Source organism: Calliopsis andreniformis, chromosome 8 (genome assembly GCF_051401765.1).
Source record: "Calliopsis andreniformis isolate RMS-2024a chromosome 8, iyCalAndr_principal, whole genome shotgun sequence".
Lineage (NCBI taxonomy): Eukaryota > Metazoa > Arthropoda > Insecta > Hymenoptera > Andrenidae > Calliopsis > Calliopsis andreniformis.
The window spans coordinates 1,539,647-1,556,945 of NC_135069.1; the positions used below are offsets into that span (position 1 = coordinate 1,539,647).

General features: G+C 43.7%; 1 protein-coding gene and 3 non-coding genes across 6 annotated transcripts in view; 3 read left to right on the forward strand and 1 right to left on the reverse strand.

The window, feature by feature from the left end:
• Dora (zinc finger SWIM domain-containing dorado) overlaps positions 1 to 17,299 on the reverse strand; it is a 53,550-nt gene that overhangs the window by 29,461 nt on the left and 6,790 nt on the right. The window lies entirely within an intron of this gene.
• Positions 5,735 to 5,805, forward strand: Trnag-gcc (transfer RNA glycine (anticodon GCC)). Its single transcript has one exon. It is a non-coding gene; the product is annotated as a tRNA-Gly (tRNA).
• Positions 5,993 to 6,063, forward strand: Trnag-gcc (transfer RNA glycine (anticodon GCC)). Its single transcript has one exon. It is a non-coding gene; the product is annotated as a tRNA-Gly (tRNA).
• Positions 7,959 to 8,029, forward strand: Trnag-gcc (transfer RNA glycine (anticodon GCC)). The gene has a single exon. It is a non-coding gene; the product is annotated as a tRNA-Gly (tRNA).

Genomic DNA, 17,299 nt, shown 5'->3' on the forward strand with positions numbered 1-17,299 from the left:
CGGCCTCAAGCTACGATGCATTCACGTTAGATAATTCAATCACCCGCGGCGAAAAAGAAATAAATTCGCATTCTCTGCGCATCACAGAAGAATTTCGTGAAATAATTTAGAACACTCAACCCTGAAATAAAGATACACGTGCAGAAGAATTCTAATTATACCCAAATTTGAATTAATATCAATTTTCGAACAGCAATTCATTCAAACGAATTAAATTCCATCGTTTTTGCACCAAAGGGAAAAGAGCTGCTGCATCAGCGATTAATCGAAGACTCCCTCGCAACAAAAATTGAGGCCGAGAAGGCTCAAGTCGCTCAGGAAAATTGGAAACCGAGTACAACAACCCATCCTATGTAAATACACACCTCTCCGTCTCGCGATTCAGGGAGCAGTTGCACCGACACGAGGAATATCATCGGATAAAAGAATAGTTCCTCATCCCCGGTGTTTGTCCGTGGAAAAATACATTCGGCAGATTATCTTCGATGGGTCTCTCTAGCAGGCGAAATATCGAGATAGTCCCTGTCGATACTCGTTCGTGTACAAGGAAACTCGTCCCTCTGCGGCGCAGAGAGGGACTTGGATCTTGTTTTACCACGAGGCCATGTCGAACGACGATGGAAGAGGGCTCGAGACGGTCTCGTTTGAACGTGCACGAGATTCCAGTGTCCTGTGTCAATAGCAATCTCCTGGCCGCCTTATTCCAGGAGAGAAGAGACACATAAGATCGCGGGGACGCGTGGAAATATCGGAACAGCTCCTCCAGCTACGTTTGTGTCACTTTTTCGTCATCGACGACAAGCAAAACAGGACAGAGGCTCCTGCGGTCGCCTCGGCCAGCCTTTGTGACGACCAACCACCATCTGCCTAGCCTGCTTTCGGTATTTTGCAAACAACCGCATCCCCTCTGCGATCCAACTTTCATCTGCACGCGTTCGTTAAAGGGGAATGTCGCAAATTGAGAACTCGAGTGGATTTCGGTAATCTCTGGTCGATGGCATGGTTTGATTGAAGAAGAGTTGCTGAGCACTGCTCGGTTGTAGTTGTAAATTTATATTTGGGAAAGTTGAACATTTAAAAATTTGAATATTTGAAAATTTGAATATTTGAATATTTGAAAATTTGAAAATTTGAAAATTTGAAAATTTGAAAATTTGAATATTCGAAAATTTGGAAATTTAAATATCTGAAAACAACAGTCACCACATTGCAGTGCTTTAACAGACAATTGCACAAGACTCGACACAATACTCAGCACTATCAAACACATGTTTGATCTTTTTTCATCATTTCGTCAAACTTATGGTTCTTCAAAGCCAAACCCGCGAATACTGAGGCAGATACATCAAGAATGTCTTGTTGAATTTTTCACAGACATGTCCTCGTTCAACGATACGCAAAACCGTCAGTATCGTGCATTTTTCTACCCACTTGCTTTCTCGAACGTGTCAGCGACGATCAAACACCTGGAGTATGACCTCTTTCTCTCGATATAAATGTTACGGTAGCGACAAGAAACACCTGCTCCCGTTGTTGATCGGGTCGGTTGCGAAATAACGCGCGATCAAACATCCCCTCTTTCGATGGACGAACAAAAAATGCTCGAGATAAGCGGCGTTTATGAAACCACGGGCTGCTCGCGTGCTGTTGTCCTCGTGAACGCTGTCACGAGCATTTCGACAAACACCGTTCGCGAAACAAGTCCCTCCGACATGTCTTCTCTCTCTACTACTCCCCTCCTAGTAATTAAAATATTTTTACTTCTCGCTGGACCTTGCCAGCGCAGACGTGCTGGCAATAAACAGCTCTCACAATTTACACTGCGCTCTTATTCTGGCTTCTTAAGACCCGAGACGCTTGTAACGCGGCCAAATAAAGAGATCGTAATTGCGAAATTTGTAAATTAACACGGACTGCTTGTTAAACTGATGCATTTAGGAAGCTTTCGTTTTTTTCATGTTACACTTCCCGTGGACGAGTCTCCAAGAAATAAATTGCATGCAATATTCTGAAGCGGAATTCAAGCTGTCAGCGTTAAATGTTGAAACTGTCAGGAGCTGCAGAAATGAATGTTAAGAAATCTGCTCGAGTGTGGTGGAAACAGGGAGACTTTTCTAGAGTTTCTATTATCTTTACAAATCTCACGGATGCAGGTCAGTTTTCACGCGTTTCCTCTTACAGCTGGCTCTGCTGGCTTTTCACGCGCATTCCTCGAGACTAACTAAATAGAGCTTCTAACGTAACTCAAGACCAAAACCGCAATCCAAACGAAATATTCTTATAAAAGGGGATATTTGAAACTCTTTTTCCTCCTATTTTTTTCGGATGAAGAATAGAGTTTCTATGCAGCATTCGGTTGCAAGGCTACTGTCGCATTTGCATACTAGAAGTCGATAGGCGAACCGTTTCTGGGCTAGCGGAGAAGCACCTGCCGTGTTCTCTGCCAACAGTAAGCTTATCGAGTCGTGCTGATTCATGCCTTGGTCGTTACCATTGTTATTGCTGTAGGTCGGAATTATCCCGAGTGATCAGTGCATGGTGCGAATGACGATCCACGGGTGAGATCATTGACCGAAACACCTCGAGGTCTCAATCCTCAGCGGACAGAAATCTCCATTTCCCCCCTTGATTTATGCGATCGTTGCCACATTGAAAAACGCAATCAAATTTTTGCCTCGCGAAATGGGAAACGGAACAGGGTTGTTAAATATCAAACGCATCTCGTTTTTTTCTGCTGGACCACCATATAAATTCTTCGGTGATGTTTTCTGAGGAACAGCAATCTGCTTTTTTCCCAGACTAAATCGCCGCAATTAACTGACCCGGAGGCCAGTGATGCTGCTCGTAAACGAGGCATCTGCTTTTTATTGCAAATCACAGGTAATCCCTCGCTATGCGCTCCTAGGCACCGAGAACGTTAGCCTTCTTGACCCTTATGAGACTAATATTGAAGGGGAACAATAGACGTGGACAGAGAAAAGTCGATAAAACACTGAAATTTTAATATTTCAATACTTGAAATTTTACATATCTGCATTCTGAAGTGTCTCCGAGGATCGAGTCAGCAAGAGTGAATTATTTCAACGTCGTTACACCTTGCGTAATGAGTCCAATGACTGTTTCATTAACCGAATTAGCGGTTTGTTAATTTCTTCGACAATTCATCCGACAAAATTGCTGGAAAAGCTTATTACTGTTAGGTTCGCGAAAAGAAGGGTCTTGAAAGAAGAGGAAGCGACAAAAAAACGCAAAATTGGCGACGATTCTCGAAGCCGTGGGAGTCATCGCACCTGTACTCGCGTCGGTCTAGACTTTTCGCGTTCGAAGAGGGAATCACTTATTCATAGGAGGGCACACACGAGCCATTGTTGCTGGCAGCGGTGCTGCAGGCCTCCAGAAGGGAAATTACGGCTGCTTTTCTCTCTCCGAGAACATTTCGTTTCCTAGCCGATCCCTGCTCACGATTAAACGGAAATTCGAATGAGGAGGGCACCAAGGAAGGCTGAATTATTGTCGATACTTCCAACTCCTTTAATTACATCAATTATCGAGATACTGATCAAAATTCAGAGAACTGCACACGTGAGAGAATAATACAATATTTAGGAATATTTCTTTTGAAAATAAAATCAACACTACCGACCTCACAACTGCCAACACAGATGACAGAAAAATATATTCCTAATACAAAAAACGAGATATCAGGTCGAGTTATCGTCCATCAAAGCGCAGCGAAGAGAAAGAAAGTGGTTCGATACTTCCGAGCGTTAAATCAATTCGCGTCGACGATGAATCAGTGCGGGAATCTACGAGCCGCTGCATTGTCAGCATTTATCTTCGATAATCTACGTCTATGACGCCATGGAGGGAGAATAATGGCAAGTACGCCGAAAAGTACGTCGGAAAATAAGAGAGGGACAAGAAATAGTGCAGCAGAGTCTTCTTCGCCCCTTACGCCGCGTTATTTCGAGAAGTTCGGAAACAACCCTCTCGAAGACGAAAACACACGAGAAGGCATTAATCTTAGAACGTCATCCGACCGATATTAACACCGCCTAGCGCTGTCAACGAAACTCTCCTGACGAATTACTCCGAAGTAATTGGCTTTATTTATAACGCGACCAACTGATAGCTCCAGAGTTCCTTGTCACACCATCTCCAGAGCTGTGACCCGTTTTCCTAAATTTAACCCGGTTCCGACGCGATTCTAGGCTTTAAAATATGATGCACTGACGTTCGCGAATTCCAGTGTGCACCTATACTCTGGGCAGAGTCAGCTGCTTTTATGAGGCCACCCCCACCATTAGGATTCACGCGAGTTATCAGTTATCAGGGTCTTGAGAGTCTCCATTTCTTTATTTCTTTTTCCATTTCTTGAGTCCCCACTTCTCTATTCTTTCTCCATTTTTTGAGTCCCTATTTCTCTACTTTCTCTCCATTTCTTGAGTCTCCATTTATATCAGAAGGCCAAAACTCCTTCTTTCCTAACACAGAGTTTTCTAAGGCATCATTCATCAGACTTCTCACGTTTGCCCCAACCATAGTCGCCCATAAAAGCTTCCAAACATGTTCACAAGCCACAGAGTACGCGAAACGCGTGCCAACTAGCTTGTAACCGCAGTACAACTGCGGTGTTAGAAAATAATTCAACCATGTATCCCCGTATACGTATCTCTGCATGTATTGTAACCACGTAGGTTCAGGTAGCACATAGCCAAAGGGGGAGAACACTTTCAGGAGTGAAAAAAAAAAAGCGAAATGGGACTCGAATCGCAAATCGAGTGGTAATCCACGGCTAATGGAATCAATTAAACGTAATCCTCTTGGATCCCCTCTCGTGCTCCGATTTCTGGATTTCTTACAGCGCCACTTCATGGAATCGGAGCAGCAGGGAGATTTAATTCTTCGGTATGTTAAAAGTTAAATACTGGCGGCTGTAAAGTAAATATTTAATCCCATCAGTAATGTCATCAATCGTCTAGGATCGTATCTAGACTACAGTAATTCTTGGCTATAAAACTGTTCTCTTATTTTTCTTCATTACTAGCTTCAAGACAAACAAAATTACTAAGAGATAAAGTGCGACCAAATACGGAGGCAACCTTGGGTACCAAACATTTTCGCGATACGAAGTCGAGAGACTGAATACACGCTAAAAACCAGCGTTCCCTTCTGTAAACTCAACTTGGTCAATATTTCTGTCTAGACTGGGAAACAAAAACTTCGTTTATCACCAAAGAGTTGACCGCCGTCGGCGACACTGTTCGACAAGCAAAAACTCTGCGAAAAAAGGAACGTGCATGTAGGAGGGTTTACGCTTGCACGAGCTGTTTTTTAACGGACCTGGATAACACGAAGACGAAAGTTAACAAACTTTTGTTCTTTCCTCGTAATCGCCAGCGAGGTATGCGTGTATATGAGCAGACGGTGACCCTAAGGCCAGCAGGGGCACACGATTGCATCGTGTTCGTGGAAAAGAAAAATAACCGAACTCCATGCAGCCCTGTAATCGTAGACTCGAAGAAAAAGAATATTATATGGGTGGTTACAAGGGTTCGTTTAAAGAGAAAGAATTATGGTCGCGCTTTGAAGTTATGGTCGACTGAATCTTTAGTGAATTTTTATCTACTACTGAGTGCGAGATCCTCTTTTGGAGGATAAGTCAAAAAATAGCCCTGACTCATATGTGGGTCATGGGACTTCGAATATGTTATATACGAGCGTGCTCTCACAAGCATCGGTGGTTCAGTGGTAGAATGCTCGCCTGCCACGCGGGCGACCCGGGTTCGATTCCCGGCCGATGCAGAAATTTCATTTTTTTAAATATTTTATTAACCTTTAAATCAGTGAGAGAAAGTTTAACTTGATTTTCCTGAAAATCAACATTTTTTTGTACTATAACAAATACACGAGTATTTGCTCCAATATTTTAAAATCATATGGTAGTATTCCCCTAGATGCTACTTTTACTCCAAATCACGTATTTATAAGAGCATCGGTGGTTCAGTGGTAGAATGCTCGCCTGCCACGCGGGCGGCCCGGGTTCGATTCCCGGCCGATGCAAAATACCCTTTTTTTTCTTTCAATTTTTTGCTACAAAAAATATACTTTCTCAAATCCACGATTATTTTCTCTTTTCTTCAATTCATCTACTGGAAACTGGAAACTGGAAACTGGAAACTGGAAACTGGAAACTGGAAACTGAAAATATTTCAGCTGAAACCTTCTCAAAATTATGGATCTTACTTATTATCTTATAGTTTTCATTTTAAGAATCAGTGTTCAATTTTAGTATTTTCAGGACCTCAGGTTTTCATACAATGGCGAAAATAGAAAAAAATCCAGAAGACCGTACGAGCTCGGTTTGTCCCTCCCCACCCCTGAACCTGGTTGCAGCATCGATCCTATGGCCCCTGAAAGGAGATGGCCGTGAACTCTGCAAGAAACACACAACCACCACCATCGCAGCTTTTTAGGGTCACCTGAACTAAAACCTGACCCCTCCTTCCTTTATCTGGCTTACAGGCACACGTGTCCCTCCCCTTTTCAAGACGATCCCTATCTCAGTCTCTTTTCACAATCGTAACTTCTACATATTCAAAGGCATCTCTTTTTAACCGACAATTCAGAGCCGCTGCACCTGTAGGCAACAATATAAGACACAAGATACACCAGCAATTAATATCAATATCATTAAGTGTATTTCACACGATAACTCGCGGCGTGTACGGTTTCAACCGACGAATCAAAATAATACTCATCCCTGGAACGGTGAGCGACGGCGATGAAATCGAGTATCACGATAACCTCGACACAGAGGCGAGTCGAAAGAAACGCGATGCCAAGGCCGCGCGGGGTCCGTGCACACAGAGAGAGAAACCAGTAAATGTCAGTTTAACCGGTTGAAGTACCTTTCCCTGTTAAAATCGCTCGCCACAAACGCGAGCTCTGCACGGTGAGAGATGCGTTCGAGCGTGTACGCGACTTTTTCGAGACAGATAGTAAATACCGAGGTAAGCTGCAGCCAATGGGGTGAGAGGGGGTCGACGCGAGGAAGAGTGACCGTTATGGACGAACAGCGTTGACGTTCGGGCGAAGAGGAATTCTTTTTGTCCTCCAGTAAGCTCAGGTAGAAAGAAGGGGAAAAAAAGGTCGCGAGTGAAATGGCCGAGTTGGCTTTCTTGCGTAAGAGGGAGACACGGTTTAGGGTTCGGTTAGGGCGGGCCAGGTGCATTGACTTCGTTCCTCGACAAACCGGATATCGAAGTCGACTACCTGCCCTATCTGCTGGCTTTTCCCTTCAGATTCGACTTTCCTATGGGCACTGGAAACAACCAGAAGCGGGGAAAATGGGAGCCCTGTGTGCCCTAGCCTTCGTCTCGATATCCCATTCGACAAGTTACATGAAACTTGATGAAGAATACTAGAGTAGAACGTGATATCATGGAGAAGGAATGATGTTACGTGGTTCGTCGTCTTCTAGCTGCAAGGAAAGGGCTCGGTACTTGAGGCTCAATCATGAAGCTGATACGAGAACCGAATATACTCGTTCCTCCGACTCGTTCTCTTTGTTATGCACCGGACCACGAAAGTGCAATGGCCGACCCTGAACCAGAGTCATCGGCAAAACTGACGGACGATTGTCTCTTCTTTGGGCTTCACTCTGATTATTTTTAAGTGAAATTGTAATTGATTCAAGCAAGAGGCAGCCTCTTATACGGAAAAGGTTTGAGAAATGGTCTAAGAAATTTGAGAATGAGGATCCAATAGAAGAAGTGGTTTCTGGAGCACGTTTAGCAATATTTTATAGATGAAATTTTTTAATAATTTGCGAAACGTATTTAATAGATTATTAGATAGGGTATTTCTGCAAGAATTCGAGTGACTGAATAAGAAAAATAGTCTTTAGAAATTGTTAGGTTCCGACAGATCCAATAGAAAGGAGCGTACTTCCATAAGCATCGGTGGTTCAGTGGTAGAATGCTCGCCTGCCACGCGGGCGGCCCGGGTTCGATTCCCGGCCGATGCAAGTTCCTTTTTTCCATTCCTTTATTTTTTTTTTTTATACTAAAATATGAAATACTCATTCTATACTAAAACCACAAACATAGAATGAAATTTGATATTCTAAGAACTATTTAATAGAAGGCAACTAGCTCACACAGACGTTCCAAAATGAAAGATAGCTTTTTCAGAGAATGGATCATGATCCATCGCGATCAGAGTGCAAGATAAGCCTTCTCACGATGCACTTACGTCATGTAACTCCCCCAGCGAGCAAGGACAAGGGAAGAAGGACGTGGGATGGAACAACAGAATCTCGAAGGAGAGTTATTATTCGATTGTTGCAACCGGTAAGACAAGACTGTAGTAAGGACAGCGAGAAGCTCGCGCGTAAAATAACGTCGCCTTAAATTACGACACACTGCTCAGGAAAGCGATCATTATCCAAGGTACAATGAAATGCTGCACTGATCAGGAGATTGTCTCTACCCGATCTGAACTCGAAGATCGAAGCAAACATAAATCACGAACTTTTACGCTAATAAATTTCTCTGTGTTCCCTCATCAAAGTGTTCAGACGGCGATCGATGTTAATCGAATGGTTTGCCTATTCCCTTTCACAAGCTACGTAAACAGGAGAGCCAAGTTTAAATGACTAAGCAGTTGTTTTGGAGTATAACCTGAAGAACGAGGCAAAAGGGAACCGAATGTGGCGCCACCCTGTGACGATAGACTGCATCGGCTTTTCAAGAAACAGCCTCGCGACTATAGTAATTAAATACTAGAGACTTGGTCTTCCCTCGTTATAAGATCGTCGCTAATTTCCTGTGCTTGAAATTATTCGGAGAAAAAAGTGTTTACTCGCGTGCATAGTTACTCACAGCTTTGAGAAGACCAAAGCTCTTCATAGAATAAGTTGACCCCAGGAACTCACTATAAACTCATCAGCCACGAGTCTATATCGAGGAAAGGGTAGTCTATAATTGCTCCCTTTCATGAGAATACTTTTTCCATCGCGTTTCAAGGTAGACTTCGTGCGAAAGTGAAAATCGAATATACCAGGATTGTATCGATCACCAACCCCTACGAACTTTATCCCTCATTTCACATAAGTCCTCATTTCCTCTCCCCTAAAGTAAATGCCTTTTCCCCTAGTCTAATTAACCGATCAGTTTCCCCACAGAATCGCTTAAACTCGCCATTCACGTTTATACTGCCATTAATCCTTGTAATGGAATCTACGAATTTCGACTGAAATATCTTACTGCCTACAAAAATAGTTTACGGTTCAAGAATTGGGCTAGGAATACCGATTGGCTATTTTTCCAATTATATTTGACCAAGGATATTTTTGTTTGAGTAACTCTTACACGAGCAGAGTAACTTAAATTTTGCTATAATCAACTTTTTATATTTTTAAAATATAGACATTGAAATTGAATTCCTATGTAAATGAATTTAGTAATTATATGAAGTAATGCTATTTTACTGGTCTTTCTTTTGGGGTTTTTCTTTTTTCCCTTATTTATGCCCTTTAACGAGTATCTTATCTAACATTCTCTGGGACTTACGAATAGCAAAACAGAATTACGCCCGTAAGGTGAATTTCGCGAAGAAGCTCTGCTCTTCCTACCGTGAACTTCCACAGCGTGACTAAGAGTGCCCGCCCTCCCTCCCTATTTCCTGAAGAAAGTTCATGGTAAGACCGTAACAATAGCTATTAAGTAGTTTGTTTGCAGTAAGAAATTTGCTTCGAGGCTTCCATCCCGAGCTCGACCCTCGTTCGTCCTGAAGGATTCGAAGCCTCCAGGGTCTGGGTTTAGCAATTCCGAGATGAAAGTCGACTAACTTCAATTTCCTTTGTACTTATTCGCTTTCTAACGTCTTCGCAAGACAGCGGCATTCGCGAATTCGAGCCAAGCACAAATTTGTAGTTTCGTAAAATCATTTAACAAATTGCAAAGACGAAAGAAAATTGAATATTAATTAATTATGGAAATGTTCTGTACGTTACCGATTCGCAGAACGTCCTGCTTGATTAATGTATTCAAGACGTCTCAGTACTCACCTGTAATAAAACAAAAATTTCTATTTTTTAGTAACTGTAATAAGCATGTTTTATGTATGTAATAAAAAGCAATTTATATGTACATTAAATCTCTGGATTTATGGGCTGTCTTAGTCCTCCTTTTATGGCGCAATAAATATTTTAATTTCGCTTATTGTTGGTTCATCGAACGTATTGGAATGAAAGTTAGGTTATGTCAAACACGGTTCACAATCGATGTTTGAAACAGCCATCTATCGCGCGGTTACGTACGGGGGCGAAGTCGCCAACTATGCGTTATACCCAATTTCGAACTTACCCAACTATTCACGTGGCTCAAACAATTATTTTAGTTACACAAACTATAAATCACTTTCGACAGTAAAATTCACTTTGCGGTCGCGCAGTGTCTTTCAAACTCCCGGAAACGTGCAATTAAAATGGCGCTGCACAGGGTTCCCTTTCCTTCTAAACTTTCTCGAAATAATTCGAGAAAAATCATGCGCGTATAAAGTGTCTCAAGAACTAATTAACAGAAAAGTAGAGACATTAATAAATAATGAATAAAAGTACTGGGATATATTTCATTATTTTCTACTTCATTTCCTGTTATGTCGCAGAGTCACGTGACATACACGAGAGTCACGTGACCTCTCGCGCCATTTGGCGCCATTTTTATGGAACTAGAAATGATAGAAACGACAATGGGAAGCAAAGACCGACAAAACAGTGAAACCGTACCAATTTCTTATTTCTCGTTCCAAAAGTTTAGTTCCCCCAAAAAGAAACCACGGAATGCATCTTCCCCGTCGTTTTTACGTTCCGTCTCTCATCAAGTTATCCAGCCGCTTCGCCGACTCCCAACCGGATACAATTCCAAATCAAGCTACGATTCTGCAAGCTTCCTTTCCTCCTGCTCTTTATCGTTCCATCCCTGTCACGTCTCCAACCGTTCCGTCAGCCTCTGTCCTCTTCCTCCCAGCGTTCGGTCGTATCCAGACAGCAGGGGACAAAGAGCTCGAAAGTTCTGCCCGTGAAGCGATTTGTCATTCGGTCGTGTGCTCTGCCGTTTCACATCTCTCCTCCCCCTCCAATCGTCTCGCCTGCACTTCTCCTAGGCCGTCTGTTTTCTTTCTGTCTCGCCTTTTCACTATCGCAGCCTCTTTCTCCTCACCATCTGTCCCCTCTGCCCCCTCCCTGCTCTGTTTCTCCTAATAGCCAGAGCCCCCTTCCAATCCCCTGCATCCGTCTCGCTTTTGCTTTCGCCGCTGCTTCGTTCTCTCTTCGTCTCATCCTCCAGCCAGTTTCTTTTTTCTCCCGTTTCTCGCAGTTCTCTTGTTTGCTCTGCCTTTCGTAACAATTTGCCCTCTGCGTCCCTCTGCTATTTTTCACAGTGTTTCCTCTCTCTTCAGCTGCCTGTGTGTCGCCTCTCGTGTTTCTCCCGGTTGAATATAAACAGGGCAGAAATGCGTGCAGCACGCTCTCGGCGGGTTTAATGCGAGGCTCGTCCATAATGCATTGCGGCATCGTGAACGGTGTAGCTGTGGATGCAAGGGTCCACGTAATATTCCAATTTTCCGTTCTGCTATCGGCCGAAACCAGGCTACGAATTCCGCAGGAACCCGGCTCGTGAATTATGGGATACAAAGGGATCGCTGCCATGGATGGATATGGTGAGGCGTCGATAGCGCCGCGGTGAAAATGTGGCGGTTTTCGGAAGTAAGACCGCCAGGGACGAAGACTAGCTTTTCCTTGATTTCTGGGGGCAATTTGGGGCACCCTGATGTTATGTCGGTGAAAAGATAATAACACTTTCTGTAATATGTGATCTCCACAGATATTATAGATCTATCACTAATATGATCGCTATGTGGATCAATAATAGTAAGCTGAAAAAGTGACAATGTTTGAGTTGCTGCAACTCTGCCAAAAAAAATCGCAGGGAAGTGGGCTTGATCTCATTCTAAAGGGCAAAGCCTCTCCTTTAGCATCCCTGAGTTGAACTTGATCGAAAAAAATTCTCCTCGCCATAACACGCCGAGAAAGAGAGTGCTGTTTGTCTCAGAATCTTTTCCAACTTCAGAAGACTCTCAGGAACTGTACAAATTTCTTCTACAACATTTTCTGGAGGAATACTGGAGTCTGAACCCTCTCCTTTCGAATGAGACCTTAGCGAGCGCTCTGCGATTTTTTTTCGTCGAGATATCGCGCTCTGAATGAAAAGTGAGCCTCCAGCCTCGGAATTACAGAGTGATCCAAAGCTCGAAAAAGTAGCCAATCTTTGAGCTTCTGTAACTCCGCCAAAAAAAATCGCAGGGAAGTGGGCTTGGTCTCATTCTAAAGGGCAAAGCCTCTACTTTAGCATCTCTGAGTTGAACTTGATCGAAAAAAATTCTCCTCGCCATGACACGCCGAGAAAGAGAGTGCTGTTTGTCTCAGAATCTTTTCCAACTTCAGAAGACTCTCAGGAACTGTACAAATTTTTTCTACAACATTTTCTGGAGGACTACTGGAGTCTGAACCCTCTCCTTTCGAATGAGACCTTAGCGAGCGCTCTGCGATTTTTTTTCGTCGAGATATCGCGCTCTGAATGAAAAGTGAGCCTCCAGCCTCGGAATTACAGAGTGATCCAAAGCTCGAAAAAGTAGCCAATCTTTGAGCTTCTGTAACTCCGCCAAAAAAAATCGCAGGGAAGTGGGCTTGGTCTCATTCTAAAGGGCAAAGCCTCTACTTTTGCACACCTGAGTTGAACTTGATCGAAAAAAATTCTCCTCTCCATGACACGCCGAGAAAGAGAGTGCTGTTTGTCTCAGAATCTTTTCCAACTTCAGAAGACTCTCAGGAATTCCACAAATTTTTTCTACGACATTTTCTGGAGGGATACTGGAGTCTGAACCCTCTCCTTTCGAATGAGACCCTAGCGAGCGCTCTGCGATTTTTTTTCGTCGAGATATCGCGCTCTGAATGAAAAGTGAGCCTCCAGCCTCGGAATTACAGAGTGATCCAAAGCTCGAAAAAGTAGCCAATCTTTGAGCTTCTGTAACTCCGCCAAAAAAAATCGCAGGGAAGTGGGCTTGGTCTCATTCTAAAGGGCAAAGCCTCTACTTTTGCACACCTGAGTTGAACTTGATCGAAAAAAATTCTCCTCTCCATGACACGCCGAGAAAGAGAGTGCTGTTTGTCTCAGAATCTTTTCCAACTTCAGAAGACTCTCAGGAACTCCACAAATTTTTTCTACGACATTTTCTGGAGGGATACTGGAGTCTGAACCCTCTCCTTTCGAATGAGACCCTAGCGAGCGCTCTGCGATTTTTTTTCGTCTAGATATCGCGCTCTGAATGAAAAGTGAGCCTCCAGCCTCGGAATTACAGAGTGATCCAAAGCTCGAAAAAGTAGCCAATCTTTGAGCTTCTGTAACTCCGCCAAAAAAAATCGCAGGGAAGTGGGCTTGGTCTCATTCTAAAGGGCAAAGCCTCTACTTTTGCACACCTGAGTTGAACTTGATCGAAAAAAATTCTCCTCTCCATGACACGCCGAGAAAGAGAGTGCTGTTTGTCTCAGAATCTTTTCCAAATTCAGAAGACTCTCAGGAACTGTACAAATTTTTTCTACAACATTTTCTGGAGGAATACTGGAGTCTGAACCCTCTCCTTTCGAATGAGACCTTAACGAGCGCTCTGCGATTTTTTTTCGTCGAGATATCGCGCTCTGAATGAAAAGTGAGCCTCCAGCCTCGGAATTACGCAGTGATCCAAAGCCCGAAAAAATAGTCAAACTTTGAGCTTCTGTAACTCCGCCAAAAAAAATCGCAGGGAAGTGGGCTTGGTCTCATTCTAAAGGGCAAAGCCTCTACTTTAGCACCCCTGAGTTGAACTTGTTAGAAAAAAATTCTCCACTTCGTGACGCGCCGAGAAAGAGAGTGCTGCTTGTCTCAGAATCTTTTCCAACTTCAGAAGACTCTCAGGAACTCTACAAATTTTTTGTACAACATTTTCTGGAGGCATACTGGAGTCTGAACCCTCTCCTTTCGAATGAGACCTTAACGAGCGCTCTGCGATTTTTTTTCGCCGAGTTATTGCAGTTTGAGTGAAGAGTGTGACCCTAGTCTGAGAATAGCAAAATGGTCCAGGAGTCGAAAAATAGCCAATGTTTGACTGGCTGTAACTTTGCGAAACAAAATCGTACAGCAATCAGCCCAGTCTCATTTGAGAGGGCAAGGCCTCTACTTTAACACCCCTGAATTGGATTTTGTAGACCTTCAATTTATAAACTTGAAAACAGGAAAATAGAAACACAAATACAAATATCAATTAAGTATGGGGGTTTTCAGATGTATATCCACGTTCTGAAGAATAAAATTCGAATATCATTTCTCTCTTATGACAGATGGATTGTTTACCACCGAAGCTATTCAGACTATCGACGAATCTTCCTCCTTAACGTCAGCACTCGAAATGGCTATCTCAGAAGCAGGGATAGAAAAAGGAGAATATACGTGCAGCGAAAACAAAGTCATTAGGACGAGTCCATGATATGAACGTAGCGCAAAATACATACATAATTCATCTGAATTTCCAGCACGTCGATACACCGATACACACAGACGCCAAATGCATCACGGGCATACGTGATTACTGACCCAGGGGTACAAGATAATCGATATACGTGGCCAGCCGAGGAAGTTAAAAGCAAAAACACAATTTGCGGGAAATTGAACTTTAAATAACCGTAAACCCCGTTAAGATTGATTAATTCATCGCGGCCAGACTTTATTATCGTTTTTGTGCCGTAAATTGACGGTTCCCTATTGTTGCACCAGGGAAATTACAGCGCCGTTCGAAAGTATGGATCCTCATTGTTCCATCGAATAATATGCTCTCCGTAATTTATTGTTCCCTGTCTTCCGTTCCCGCACAACAATGTTACCGCTATATAAAAACCAACATCCTAAAACAGATATTCCCGAATTCGAAATACCAGCTTCAAGAATCACGTTACAGGATCCAATGCAATGAATAGAACTACAAGCTTATAACTGTTCCCTGTTGGACCTCAGTAGCGAATACTTGTATGCTGTCCTCCAAGGTGTTCCATAACTAGTGACAGAAGAAAAAAGATGTGATTCTATCGACTCTGAATGTTGAATGCTTCTAGCTCACAGTAGGTAGAGACAGTCAATAGCCAGACCTCGAGCACTCCCCTAACCCGACCCTAATTCAACCACAAAATATTATTCCATACTTTCCACTCACTTTCTCACATACAATCCCGAAATTTCTGCCCGCACACCACCAGCTCTGTGCCATCCTCTATAATCGCGAGGTATTCTGGCCATCGGTGCCGTCACGTGCGTGAGCCCCCACGGGAACGTTTCTATCGCGCTAGAAACGTGCAACAGGAACGAGGAGTACACGCATCTGTTGCCTCGCGGTAATTGCAGCGTAGGGCCAGCGGATAGGTGTACAACGCACACGTGCGCGACGAGATCCCCATGAAAAGCAGCGTGATCGGTGCATAGGTAGAGCGTCTGTGACACAGGCACAAGGACAGTCGCAATGGCGGCGTGGCGACTAGGCGAACGAAACGAACGAGAGAAGAGAGGGCCCTCGCGCTCGCCCTTCTCGACCAGCCAAGCTGCTCTGGTAATTACGCAGGGGAGACGCTCCATTGTTCTATACTAGTTCTGTGCCAGGTAATAGGCACATGCATGTCCGGTGGCAGCCAGGGAGGAGTTTTTATGGCGGCTTCGAGGCGTCCGCGGATCCGCGGGAAAAGAACGGGGCGGTTAACATTGACGTCCTAATGGAAAGATAAAGGAGATAAACGGTGACACCTACGACACGCTGAGTGTGCCTGTGTTCGGGAACAGACGGCTCGGGGGGGAGGTTGAAGAGGGGTGGGAAAGAATAACGGGTGGCGGATATTTGAAATGCAAAATGGGAGGGACATTACGCATCGCGATGGGAAGTACGTTTTTTATCGCCTGCCAGGGCTACGAGAAAAACTAACACGAAGAGGACGGTCCCTCAGATTTTTATTTTTAGAAACTTTCTTGTAACAGTGGAGCATACTGGGAGAATAATCCTAGTTGCTGGCTTCCATATAGAGATTACTTTTTAAGGAAATTATCAAAGATGAATTACTCAGGACTTAGAAAATTATAAGACAATACTATACATTGGAAAAAGAATGTTTGAAATATAGATTTTCTCCCTTCCTTGTATGCATTCCAAAAACGTAGCATCGCTTTAAACATCCATTTTGCTCGGTGGGTCATCAGGAATTAGCAGAGGGAGGATTTTCGAGGGGAAAGTCTTCCCGAAAGGGCACTACAGAGAGGGGAGCAAAAATCCCTGGAGCTATGGCTCTTTGGCATGGCTGAACGATGGTTTAAGGTCATTGCCCAAGGATACGTATGCACCGACGCAGTATAACGAAGTTCCAGCCGCTTCTATAGGTGCGCACAAGAGCACAGTTCGACCGTGACATGCTCGTCAGGTTAATTGAATTTACGGGCCCGATATTTCGAGCGTGAGCGATTGCGATCGATGGATAAGCCCCACCGCGTGAACCTTTCGCGGAGGTGGATCCTCGTTAACGAGGGGACCTGGGTCGAACAATACCGTGATCGTCGATACGATCCCTCGATTCTCCAAATTTAACGCGTGTTGTTTGAATGGAGAAAAGGGAGAAGGAGGAGCAGAAGATTGGAGCAACATTAGAATAGAGGGATGGAAACAGAGGGCCTAGAAATTGAGAGTCGAGAATTGGAGTGCAAAACTAGGCTACTGTAGACACGTGGGATTAGAGGAGAAGAGGATTAGAGTAATAGACGATTAGAGAGGTAGGGGATTGGAGGAGCTTAGAGTGGTGGATGATTAGGGAAGCATGGGATTATAGAGACAGGCGATTAGATATAGGAAGAAATGAAGATCTCAAGAATAGACGATTAAAATTGAGTACCACTCGATCGTCATTGGAATTACTATAAATTGTACGATTTTCGCGTCAAGCCTGGTGTTTATTAAAAATAATCCCTCGACGCTCCTTCAGGCGAATATTGGATAAATTGTTGGCCACGGTCCAAGGATTAAACAGTAATAATTGAAATTGGAAAAAAGCAGGGGGCCAGTGTGTAATTGGAACGAATTGATCGGAATTCCAAACAGTTCAACAGAATTTCGCCCGCGTTAAACCAACAGGGGTTGCATTGTGAGAGAGAGGCACGGAATCCCCGATGGTAATCCA